General features: G+C 46.2%; 1 pseudogene across 1 annotated transcript; it reads right to left on the reverse strand.

Moving 5' to 3' along the window:
- Nucleotides 1–11,265: 11,265 nt before the first annotated feature.
- LOC307175450 (large ribosomal subunit protein eL32-like) lies at nucleotides 11,266–11,739 on the reverse strand (annotated as a pseudogene). Its single transcript has one exon. The product of its transcript is annotated as a large ribosomal subunit protein eL32-like (transcript).
- Nucleotides 11,740–12,078: the final 339 nt, after the last annotated feature.

Raw genomic sequence — 12,078 nt, forward strand, 5'->3', positions numbered from 1 at the left:
CAAGAGCAGCCACCGCAATGAAAAGCCCAAGCACCGCAACAAAGAGTAGCCCCTGCTCACTGCAACTAGAGAAAGCCCGCACAGCAACGAAGACCCAATGCAGCCAAAAATAAAATAAATTTAAAAAAAATTAAAAAATAATAATATGGCTCTTTTTTGTCTATTAAACAAAGATTTCTTTTAGTAAATTAAAAAAATATGTAACAGCTTTATTGAGATATAATTTACACACCATACAATTCACCCATTTAAAGTGTACAGTTCAGTGGCTTTTAGTATATTTCTTAAGTGTTGTGCGAACATCTCCAAAACCTATTTTAAAACATTTTCATCACTTAGAAAAGAAAACCCATACCCAGCAGCAGTCATGCAACATTTTCCCCCACTATCCCAGCCCCAGGCAACTACTAACCTACTTTGTCTTTTTTTTTTTATGTTTATTTATTTATTTATTTGGTTGCGCCGGGTCTTAGTTGAGGCTTGCAGGCTTCTTAGTTATGGCACGCGAAGTCTTACTTGTGGCATGCATGTGGGATCTAGTTCCCTGACCAGGGATCAAACCCCGGCTCACTGCATTGGGAGTGTGGAGTTTTAACCACTGCACCACTACTTTATATCTTTATTAATTTGCCTATTTTAGACATGTCATATAAATGGATTCATACAGTATATGGTCTTTTGTGCCTAGCTTCTATCACTTAGCAGCATATTTTCAAGTTTCATCCATGTCGCCCCATGTATCAGTATTTCATTTCTTTTTATTGCCAAGTATAATTTTCCATTGTATGAATATACTACATCTTATTTAGCCATTCATCAGTTGAGGGACATTTGGATTGTTTCTACTTTCTGTCTGCTATGAATAATGGTGCTATGAACATTTGGGTACACGTATTTGATTAGATACATATTTTGATTTCTCTTGGGTATATACCTTAATTGTACAAAAAGATTGTAACTCATCATATTTACGCAAATGTATTTCCCAGCACACCTGCATTTTTTTTTTGCGGGTGTAGGGGGTAGGGAGTCAGGATCTACCTTTTTATTTACACAGACATATACCAAAGTTATAAATTTAGTCTATATGTGGTTAACTTGATCACTCTTCATTTTTTTTCTTTTTTTATTGTTCACTCTTTTCCTTTCTGATTTCTTCTATGGTATTTAAAATCTTACAAGTGGAATTGCTGGGTCATATGGTAACTCTATGTTTAACCTTTTGAGCAACTGCCAGACTGTTTTCCAAAGTGACTGCACCACTTTACAGTCCCATGAGCAATATATGAAGGTTCTAATTTCTCTATATCCTCCCCAACACTTGTTATCATCTGTTTTTTTTTTTATCATAGCCATCTTAGAGTGTGCAAAGTAGTATCTCATCATGGTTTTGATCTACATTTCCCTGATGACTAATGACATTGAGCATCTTTTTTCTTTTAATTAATTAATTAATTTTTATTTTTGGCTGCCTTGGGTCTTCATTGCTGTGCGAGGGCTTTCTCTAGTTGCGGCGATCAGGAGCTACTCTTTGTTGTGGTGTGCAGGCCTCTCATTGCGGTGGTTTCTCTTGTTGTGGAGCATGGGCTCTAGGCGCGCGGGCTCAGTAGTTGTGGCTCGCAGGCTCTAGAGCGCAGGCTCAGTAGTTGTGGCACACGGACTTAGCTGCTCCGCGGCATGTGGGATCTTCCTGGACCAGAGCTTGAACCCATGTCCCCTGCATTGGCAGGTGGATTCTTAACCACTGCGCCACCAGGGAAGTCCCCACTGAGCATCTTTTATTAGCCATTCGTATACCTTCTTTGGAAAAATGTCTCTGCAGATCCTTTGCCCATTTTTTAATTGTCTTTTTATTGTTTTGTTTTTTTGAGGTATAGTTAATGTACAATGTTGTGTTTCAAGTGTACAGCAAAGTGATTCAATTATATATATTTTCTTTTTCATATTTTTTATTGTGTTTTAAGAGTTATTTATACATTGTAGATGCAAGTCTTTTATCAGATGTATGGTTTGCAAATGTTTTCTCCCATTCTGTGGGTTGTCTTTTTGCTTTTATGATAGTGTCTTTTTTTTTTTTTTTTTTTTTTTGCGGTACGCAGGCCTCTCACTATTGTGGCCTCTCCCGTTGCGGAGCAGAGGCTCCGGACACGCAGGCTCAGCAGCCATGGCTCATGGGCCTAGCTGCTCCGCGGCATGTGGGATCTTCCTGGACCGGGGCACGAACCCGTGTCCCCTGCATCGGCAGGCAGACTCTCAACGACTGCGCCACCAGGGAAGCCCGAGAGTGTCTTTTTTTTTTTTTTTTTTCTTTTCTTTTTTGCCAATTTTAAATACAGAGAGTGACTTTTGAAGCACAAAAGTTTTAAACTTTGATGAAGTCCAAATTATCTATTTTTTCTTTTGTTGCTTATGCTTTTGGTGCGCTTGGTAAACTATGCTTTGAAGTGTAACATACGGAAAAGTACACATATCATAGAAATACAACTTGACAAATTTTCTCCAACTGAACACACAAACTGAACCAGCACTGAGATCAAGAAGTAGAACATTACCAGCACCCTGAAGTCTTCTCATGACCCTTCCCAATCATTTTTCCCCTGCAAGGGTAAGCACTGTCCTAATTTTTAACACCATGATTGATTTTGCCTGGTTTTTGAAGTATGTAAATAAAATCATACTAAAGCGGCAAAGATATTCAATGATCCTACTCAATGCTGAAAAGGATGTGAAGAGACTAGAATCTCATACACTTTAAGTAAACTAATCTCTCAGAAAAGCAACTTGTATTAAGGTGCACAACATTTGACCCACTAATTTCATTTCTGGGAATCACAGCATTACTTATAATACAGAAAATTTGGAAACTCCTGAAAGTGATGGATAGGAGAATGGCTTGGTTGACTATGGGACATTCTAAGAATGGAATGCTATACAGCCATCAAAATGATATTTACCAGGCTTCCCTGGTGGTGCAGTGGTTGTGAGTCCGCCTGCCAATTCAGGGGACGTGGGTTCGTGCCCCGGTCCGGGAAGATCCCACATGCCGCGGAGCGGCTGGGCCCATGAGCCATGGCCGCTGGGCCTGCGCGTCCGGAGCCTGTGCTCCGCAACAGGAGAGGCCACAACAGTGAGAGGCCCGTGTACAGCGAGAAAAAAAGAAAAAAAAAAAAAGATATTTACCAAGCGGTTAAAAGAATGTGAAAAATACACTTACGATCAATGTTAACTGAAAAAGTAGGATGATAAATTATCATACAAAATGTCTGCAATTATGTAAAAGGTCTTTGCCTGGGGAAAAAGTATCAATACATGGGAAGAAAGTACAATGGTGGGAATAAGATGATTGGATTCTGGGTGGATTTTTCTTCTCTTTGCCATTTTTCAAACTTCCTTTAATGTACTCACACTACATTTATAACAACAAATACTAACCACAAGAGAGACAAAATCCTGGTGGGAAGTAATAAAGACCTGAATTAGGGTGTTTGTGGTGGGCCTGGGGAGAGAAGCAGGAGTATAGATACCATTTGGCAGTTTATTGAATATGGGGAGTGAGTAGGTGGGAAGGATGGAAGGCAATGTTAAGGTTTGGAGGAACTGGGAGGACACTGGTGCCATGAACTAAAATAGGGACTCCTGAAGTAATCACCGCACAGTGGTCCAGAGCACGGGCTCTTGCTAGAGACATACCTTTTTTGAATCCTGGCCCAACCACTTATAGGTGGATAACACTGAACAAGTTATTTAACCTCCTTGAACTTGTTTCCTCATCTCTACAATGGGGATAATAATAGCACCTGTCTTAGAGGATTGTTAGGAGGATGAAACGATATAGAGAGTTTAGAGAATGCCTGGCACAGAGTAAGCTTTCAGTAAGGATTAACTATTGTGATATGCCAAGAGGCCCTGGGAGGTTGGCGGGGGGTGGGGGGGAGGGGGGCAGGACTAAGACGTCTCACTCCCCAGCCACCTGTTAGACCAGAAACAGTCCTTCCATCTCCCCTTTCCCAGCTTGCTCACTGCCAGGAGGTCACCCCAGGAGATGCTTCAAAGCCCACCAGGGTGGGAGTGGCCGGGACTGTGAAGTAGGATGTGTGGGAGGACTGGTTTGGAGGAATGGAAGGACTGGTTTGGAGGAACGGGAGGGTTAAGAGCTAGGAAACTGCAAATTAAGTAGGCCAGTCTAGCAGCAAAGCAGAGAGGCTCTGGAGTACCCCACTGGAGCCTTCCTGTCCCATATCAGTATATCATGATGCTTTCTGGATAGTATAAGGAGGGGCATGGCTAATTGGGTCTCTTCTGTCTCACCACTCTGCCTCTACTCCCACTTAGACCTAGACTTGTGAGAGCAAGGTCTCTTGGTCTCTAAAAAACAAGGACAGCCAGTGGGACATCTTCAAGAAGATAAGGCGAACTCCATGTGTAAGTTTGTCCTCCAGAGGCCACCCTGCCACCACCCCTCCCTGCCCTGCACACACGGGCGGGAGGTAAGACGTGTGAGTAGCTACCTGGATGTCTGGCAGAAGCCTAAGACCACATTCCCTCCAGGCCCCCTCCCAGGTCTTGAAATATGAGGCTGGCTACATAACTGTACCTGCTGCTTGCCTTCATCTTCAGTCTGGTGCTCTTTCTGTCTGGCTTCAGCCTGTAAGGCTGCCTGTGTGAGTTCTGCAGGGGCTATTCATTTTATCACTCCAGTTCCCAGCACCACCTATCTGCCTGCTTCCCGCTGGGTGTGACCACGCTCCTCTTGTTTGTTGCCCTTCCCCTACCCAGTGCGCATGCCTCATGTCTGAAAGCTAGTCACTCAGGCCAGGAGCCACCTCTGGTCTCCTCAGGAAGATCCTATCCTAACCTGTAACCCCTCCCCACCTTATGCAACTTGCTCCCCACTATGACTTTCTGGGCCCCATCCCTCCAAGAACCATCCCCTTTCATTACCCAGAACTCCCCAAACCCAAGCCCTGCCTATACCCTGGTTCCTCTCATCTGCCTCTGACCCCTCTTCCATTTTTCTCTCTCCTCCCTGACCCCTCATCTCCATCCATCTTCTCCTAATTTCTACACCCCCACCTGTCCTCTACTGACTCGCAACCTTTCTGCACATTCTGACCTGGCCTTGAGTTCTTTCCCACTCTCCCCCCTGCTTTTTCTCCCCAGGGGCTGGAACATCTGCAGCTTCATAAGCAATAAGCAGCTGTATGAAGCCATTTCCTACAGCAGCTACTCCGTTGGAAATAACATGTACAGCCTTCACTCTTTCCTTAAGTCCATCCTTCAGGCACAGAGGGGACTTAACCCTCCCTCCACCCCTGGGAATTTCTCTCTGAGTCCCAGACTCAGATCCTACCCCCACTCCAGAATCCCAGCCTCCCAGAGAACCTGAGCCACACCCATGGGAGTGTCAGATTCCAGGCCTTACAGTCACAGATGTGAGACATCAGTCTACCCAATCTCATTTCTCTGTCCCTTCTCCCTAGGATTTCCGGGCAGGAAACCCCCTTCCCCTCAAATTTTAACTTACTCCTAGTGTCCTGACCCTGCTCCCTCTACCTCCCAGGACATGGATGTAAACACTATCTATGGATAGGAGACCAAAAGAAAAATCCAGTCCAACCTGCTGGGTGAGGTGGAAGCAGCCTGCAGTGGGACTAGGAGGAACTGGGAACTCTGGTGGCTCATTATCATCCTGTCTCCCCCAGATTTCAGGCCCTTGCTGGGGATCAACATGTGGATCACCTCCGTGGGTATCTCCATTATGTTTTTTTCAACACCACCAAGCAATTCTCCAGTACCAGCTGGGTGTCCTACAATGCAACGCAATTCTGACACTATCTACCTGGAGAATAGCATCAGATCCTATGGGTTAAGGGCTTGGTCCCACAAGACTGCCCCCTACTTCAGATGCCAATCGTAAGTCCAGGTTGTTACCTGTGCTTCTGACCGACTGGCTAATTAATTGGACATTCCCATGCCACCCCTCCCTGGTTTGATTAATTTGCTAGAGCAGCTCAGGGAACTTAGGAAACCAGTTTACTTACTAGATTACCAGTTTATTACAAAGGATATTAAAGGATATGAATGAACAGCCAGGTGAAGAGATACATAGGTAGAGGTCCGGGAGGGTCCTGAACACAGGAGCTTCTCTCCCTGGGGAGTTTGGAGTACACCACCTTCTGCCCGGTGGATTCATTCTGGTTCACCAACCTGGAAGCTCTCTGAATCCAGTCCTTTGGGGTTTTTATGGAAACCTCATTACATAGACATGATTGATTAAATCATTGACTATTGGTGATGGATTCAACCTTCAGTCCCTCTCCCTTCCCTGGAGGTCAGGTGGTGAACTGAAAGTTCCAACCCTCTGATCACTAGGTTGGTTCCCCTGGCAACCAGCCCCAACCTTAGGTACTTTCCAAAAGTCACTTCATTAACATAAACTCTGGTGTAGTTGAACGGGTTTATTTGTTATGAATATCAAGACATGTTTCTCAAGACACATTTATCAATTATGAAGCTCCAAGAGTTTTAGGAGCTCTGTGCCAGAAATGGAGACGAAGACCAATTACATATTTCTTATTATATATCACAGCATCAAAAGCCCATGCTGGAATCCTTTTCTGAGCAGATTGAGAGTGAGAGGGATGGGTTGGGGGGGCGCTGTGGGCGGGCAGCCCAGCCCAGGCTCAGGTAGAAGCAGGCCCACAGTGACAGCAGTCAAGACCTCCTAGCTGGATGAACAAATGCTTGGGAGGAAGGCCCAACTATTAGGTTTGAATCTTGCTTCCACCTCTACGGAGCCGCACCATAGACACGTTTAACTTAGGACCAGTACAGCCGTCTGCACTCAGCAAAGAGCAACTCCATTTTAAACAACTGGCAGGTTGAGAAGGGAGATGGCATCTCAGTTACACTAAGTGTGAGTTCAATGATTCAAGCATTTTTCATGCAACATGGACCCTAAAAGCAAGCCAGCTGCCAAATCTGGTGCTCAACCACTGAAACAACAATTGGTTCCCAACTGGCTGAGCTGGACTTATTGAGAGGTCAGCTCTACCTTATTTTATGGATGATTTAAGGTGTTATCATGTTTTGACTATATGATTCAATTTTTGACCTATGTGTTTACTTTAAAATCTAGTCTCTTTGTATGATATAATTCTGTTGTACTTACTTTGTGACCCTTTCTCCGTCATTTATCCTCTGATCCTCAGTTTCCTTAAGATCAGAGAAACTGATCTTAAGAGATTCCTAACTATTAGTGCCCTCCAAATGACATGTATAGAACATACAAATAAGTTCTTCCACAGTCATTCTCTCTTTTAATCCTCAAAACTGTTCTATCATGTAGATACTATTCCTTTTCCTCTTTTATGGCTGAGGAAATTGAGGTTCAAAGAGGTTAAGAAAGTTATTCAAGGTTACACAGACAATAGGTGGTAAAGGCAGGATTAAATCCTTGTGAGTTCTTATCCAGTGTGTCTCCAGGTACCCTTCTAACACTTGGGAGGAATGCCCCAGATCGATGGGCAGGCAGGCCCTCTTGAAGGGTTGGGGCTAATTAAAATAGAAGGATGTTTTATTTAATTCATTAATTAATTAATTAATTTGTTTGTTTATTTTTGCGGTACGCGGGCCTCTCACTGTTGTGGCCTCTCCCATTGCGGAGCACAGGCTCCGGACCCGCAGGCTCAGCAGCCATGGCTCACGGGCCCAGCCGCTCCGCGGCATGTGGGATCTTCCCGGACCGGGGCACGAACCCGTGTCCCCTGCATCGGCAGGCGGACTCTCAACCACTGCGCCACCAGGGAAGCCCCGGATGTTTTATTTTTACATGTACCTCCTTTGCCTTATAAGTTTCAGTGCTCTTGGTCCTTTGTTCATATGCCTAAGTACTAAGTTAAACTCCCACTGCTAGGGTAGTCCACTCATGCCTGGGGGTCCTATCCTTGAGCTGAGAGGGGTTCCCCAGGTCCACACGGGAAGGGGAAAGGTGCTGGCCTAAAGCCTGTAGGCCTGTCTCCTTTCTAGTCCCACCTTTCTCACCTGCTGGCCAAGGATCCAGCTTGCCTGTTTGCAACTTAGTTTTCTCTGTAATATGGGCATCATAACTGCTGCTCTGTGGGCTTCAGAGGGTAGGAGGATCAGATGAAGTAGATGACAGGGAGTTACTTCTTTTTCTTTAATTTTTGGCTGCACGCGGGCTTTCTCTAGTTGCGGCAAGCAAGGGCTACTCTTCGTTGTGGTGCGTGGGCCTCTCACTGAGGTGGCTTCTCTTGTTGCGAAGAACGGGCTCTAGGCACACGGGCTTCAGTAATTGCGGCGTATGGGCTCAGTAGTTCTGGCTCTCAGGCTCTAGAGCACAGGCTCAGTAGTTGTAGCACAAGGGCTTAGCTGATCCGCGGCATGTGGAATCTTCCCGGACCAGGGATCGAACCCATGTCCCCTGCATTGGCAGGCGTATTCTTAACCACTGCGCCACCAGGGAAGTCCAGGGAGGTACTTTGAGGTGTGAAATGCTCTTCCAGTGTGTGTGTGTGTGTGTGTGTGTGTGTGTGTGTGTGTGTTGGGGAGGGGTGGGTGGAAGTTATACAAGGCATGGCCTGGCAGAGCAGTTTCTTCCCAGGCTAAGGTCAAAGCCAGGTCCTCTTCCCACCATCAACACCAGAGCCTGGGTCCTGTTTGTTGTTCTTGGCTCCTCTCCTAGCAACCAAAGCAGCGTTGAAGAAGGTATTGCCAAGCAATGGGGACCTTGCCTCTCAGCTCTCTAGGAAGAGGGGTCAGAGCTCCAGACCCTGGCCACAGCCTTATAGCACCCTGGGCAAGTGCAGGGAGCTCTACCAGCAAGTGCAAGTTCATGGCCTAAGGCCTTAGCTTGGTGAGGGGCCCTCCCGAGACCTTCAGCTCTTTACTGCTACCCTGAGTTTGACCCAGAAAAGATAGCTTCCACCCAAGGTATATACCCCATCCTTAGGGAGACCTGATGAGGGAGACCCCACCTCATTCTTGGGGTCTGTATTAGCTTTCTAGGGCTGCAGTAACAAATTATCACAAACTTGGTGGCTTTAAACAACAGAAATTTATTCTCTCACAGTTCTGGAGGTCAGAAGTTCAAAACTAAGGTGCCCACAAGGTTGGTTTGTTCTGGAGGCTCTGAGGAGAATCCATCCCATGCCTCTTTCCTAGCTTCTGGGGGCTAGCAGCAATCCTTGGCATTCCTTGGCTTGTAGACCCATCACTCCAATCTCTGCTCTGTCTTCACATGACCTTCTCCTTCTGTGTCTCTGTGTTGTCTCCTTTTCTGTCTTATAAGGATACTCATTCTTGGATTTAGGACCCACCTTAGTCCAGGATGACCTCTTTTTGAGATCCTTACCTTGATTAACTCTGCAAGGACGCTGATTCAGAATCAGGTCATATTCTGTGGTTCTGGGTGGACATATCACTTGGGGGCCATGATTCAGCCCACTACATGTGCCTCCAATTGGATGGAGGAAACCTAAGCCCACTCTTGGGGAGTCATTGACTCTGAGAGGAGAAATCTGTCCCTACTTAAAGAAGCCCCTCTTTTTTTTTTTAGCCACGCCCTGTGCAGCTTGTGGGATCGTATTTCCCTGACCAGGGATAGAACCTGCGCCCTCAGCAGTGAAAGCACAGAGTCCTAACCACTGGACCGCCAGTGAATTCCCAAAGAAGCCCCTTTATGATGGAGAATTTGATTCCCAGCCTAGTCCCCAAGAGCCTTTAAATTGAGACAGGCACACAAATGTTGGTGGCGGGGAAGGGTCAGCATTGGCAGAATCCAGACCACTGTTCTCTATAGAACAACGGGAGGGTGTTGTGTCTGTCGTGTGAGGATTTGGAAGGGGACCAAGGGGGAGTTTCCGCCTCCATGAGGCCAGTGAGGCAAGCCAGACACATCTTAGTCTTTGCCCTCCCCCTTTTTCTTTCTCCAGCTCCCAGATGTTAATGAGCTGATCTCAGTGTTAAATACATTTTTGAAAATGAACCCCTATATGATCATCAACAAAGTAGGACTGTTCCCGAGGGTGGTCTTAATATGCTGGGGTAGCCATCAGGGTTAAGCCCCCATAAGGGTCTTTTTGCCAAACCAAGCTAGCTCCCCGATCCCTGTTTCTTCCTTACTTGCCAGGACCTACCCATTCAGCTGGGTTCTTTTCTTTCCCACTCTGGGGATTCTCTTCCTGAACTGGGAGCCGTAGAAGCCTTGCAGCTGGTACTACCTCATGCCTCCTTTCTTTTTTCTACAAACTGCAAGAGCCTCAGGCTGCTTCCTACCCATTCAATCTCTGGGGGTCCTCACGCCTCTAGGCTGGATGCTGAGTGAGGCACCAGTTCTCCTCACACCTCTTTGCCCCCCCCCCGCCCCCCGTTAAGATTTCCCTAAAGACAATTGCATGGTACCTTTTCCTTTCAAAGCTTTTACAGTTGGTCACTATGTGGAAGGAGGCCCAAAGTCTGAGGAAGGTTTGAAAATTTCAGAAACCTGGGAAACTTCTGCCAACCCTGGTCCATGGAATGAAAGGGCAGCCAGCCTCTCCACTTAGATCTGGCCTGAAGACACCAACCAGGACAACCATTCATGTTCCCCTTTACCTCTCTGTATGGCTACATTTGAGCACCTCCCAGTTGGCTTTTCTCACCTCTGTATTTCCTCAGCCTCATGCAGGAATAGCCCCTTTATGGAATGATTTTTTAGGAGAGTCACCAAAGAAGTCTCAGTAGGGCCAACTCCTAATCCCCCCTTTCCTAGAATTAGTTGCATGGATTTGGGGTTAGAGAAAGTTGGAACAACAGTAGGGGACCCCCAGTCTCTCCATGGTATTCCAGAAAGAGTGGATAAGAGGGTGCAGACATTGTGGCACATATGGGATGGGTACCCCCCAGCTCCAGATCCTTCTTTTGTACTACCACTCCATTGCCACCACCCCACCCAGATGTGAATACCCAAGTAGAGGATATTGGGATATCAACAGAGTTTATAATACAGAAGATTTGTTGAATTCAACCTGTTAAGAATTTCAGTGTATTGATGGACTCAGTGGGTTTGTCCACTGAGTGGTCAATACACATAAGCTGAGAATCCATTACTTTGAGAGATGGATGTGAGAGATGTGAGGAATGAAAAGAGATGACCAGAGCTTGACAGGATTGTGATGGGGAATTGAAGCTGGGCACAGTGATGGGAGAGGCAGGGCAGAGTTGACGGACTGACAACTGCTCCCTCTTTTTTTTTTTTGCTGAGTTTTATGGTCTTATTAACACAAACAAAATGTGTGCATGAGCTGTCTGTTCATTTTCTTCGCTGCACAGCCTGGCATTGGGATTGGTGACTCTGATGGCCAGCTGGGCTGCTCTCTCCACAATGGCTTTGTGGTTCTTGGAGGAGACGTTGTGAGCAATCTCATCATAGTAAGATTTGTTGCACATCAGCAGCACTTCAAGCTCCTTGACCTTGTGGACCAGGAACTTCCCAAAGCCGCTGGGCAGCATGTGCTTTGTTTTCTTGTTGCCCCCATAACCTATGTTGGGCATCAAGATCTGGCCCTTGAATCTCCTGTGCACTCTACTGTCAATGCCTCTGGGTTTCCGCCAGTTCTGCTTAATTTTGACGTATCAGTCTGACTGGTGCCAGATGAACTTCTTGGTCCTCTTTCTGATAATCTTGGGCTTTGTGAGGGGTCTGAGGGTGGCCATGACGCCTAGTAGGAGATGGCTGCCACCTCCACAGGCAGTGCTGAGGAGAAGAGCTCCCTCTTGTTTTCTTGATGGCTCCTCAGCCGTTCCCACATACATGACCCCTTGGAACTCTGCTTCCAAAAAACTATTCATAGGGGAAGAAATGGGTTAACCACAGATTCTCCTCCTGGCTTTCCCTCATGCCAAGCAAATGAGCCCTCTTTGAGTTAAGGGTCTGACTGATATAATTAAGGGGATGATGGACAAGGCTAACAAAACTGACACAGAATCAAGAGCCTACTCCCAGGTCCAGTTAAGTTTGTCATTAAAACAAAAAACACACCTCTTCAGGGTCTCAGTAGCGAGATCTGGGACCAGCTG

This window comes from Stenella coeruleoalba, assembly GCF_951394435.1.
Source record: "Stenella coeruleoalba genome assembly, chromosome: 16".
Taxonomy (NCBI): Eukaryota; Metazoa; Chordata; class Mammalia; order Artiodactyla; family Delphinidae; genus Stenella; species Stenella coeruleoalba.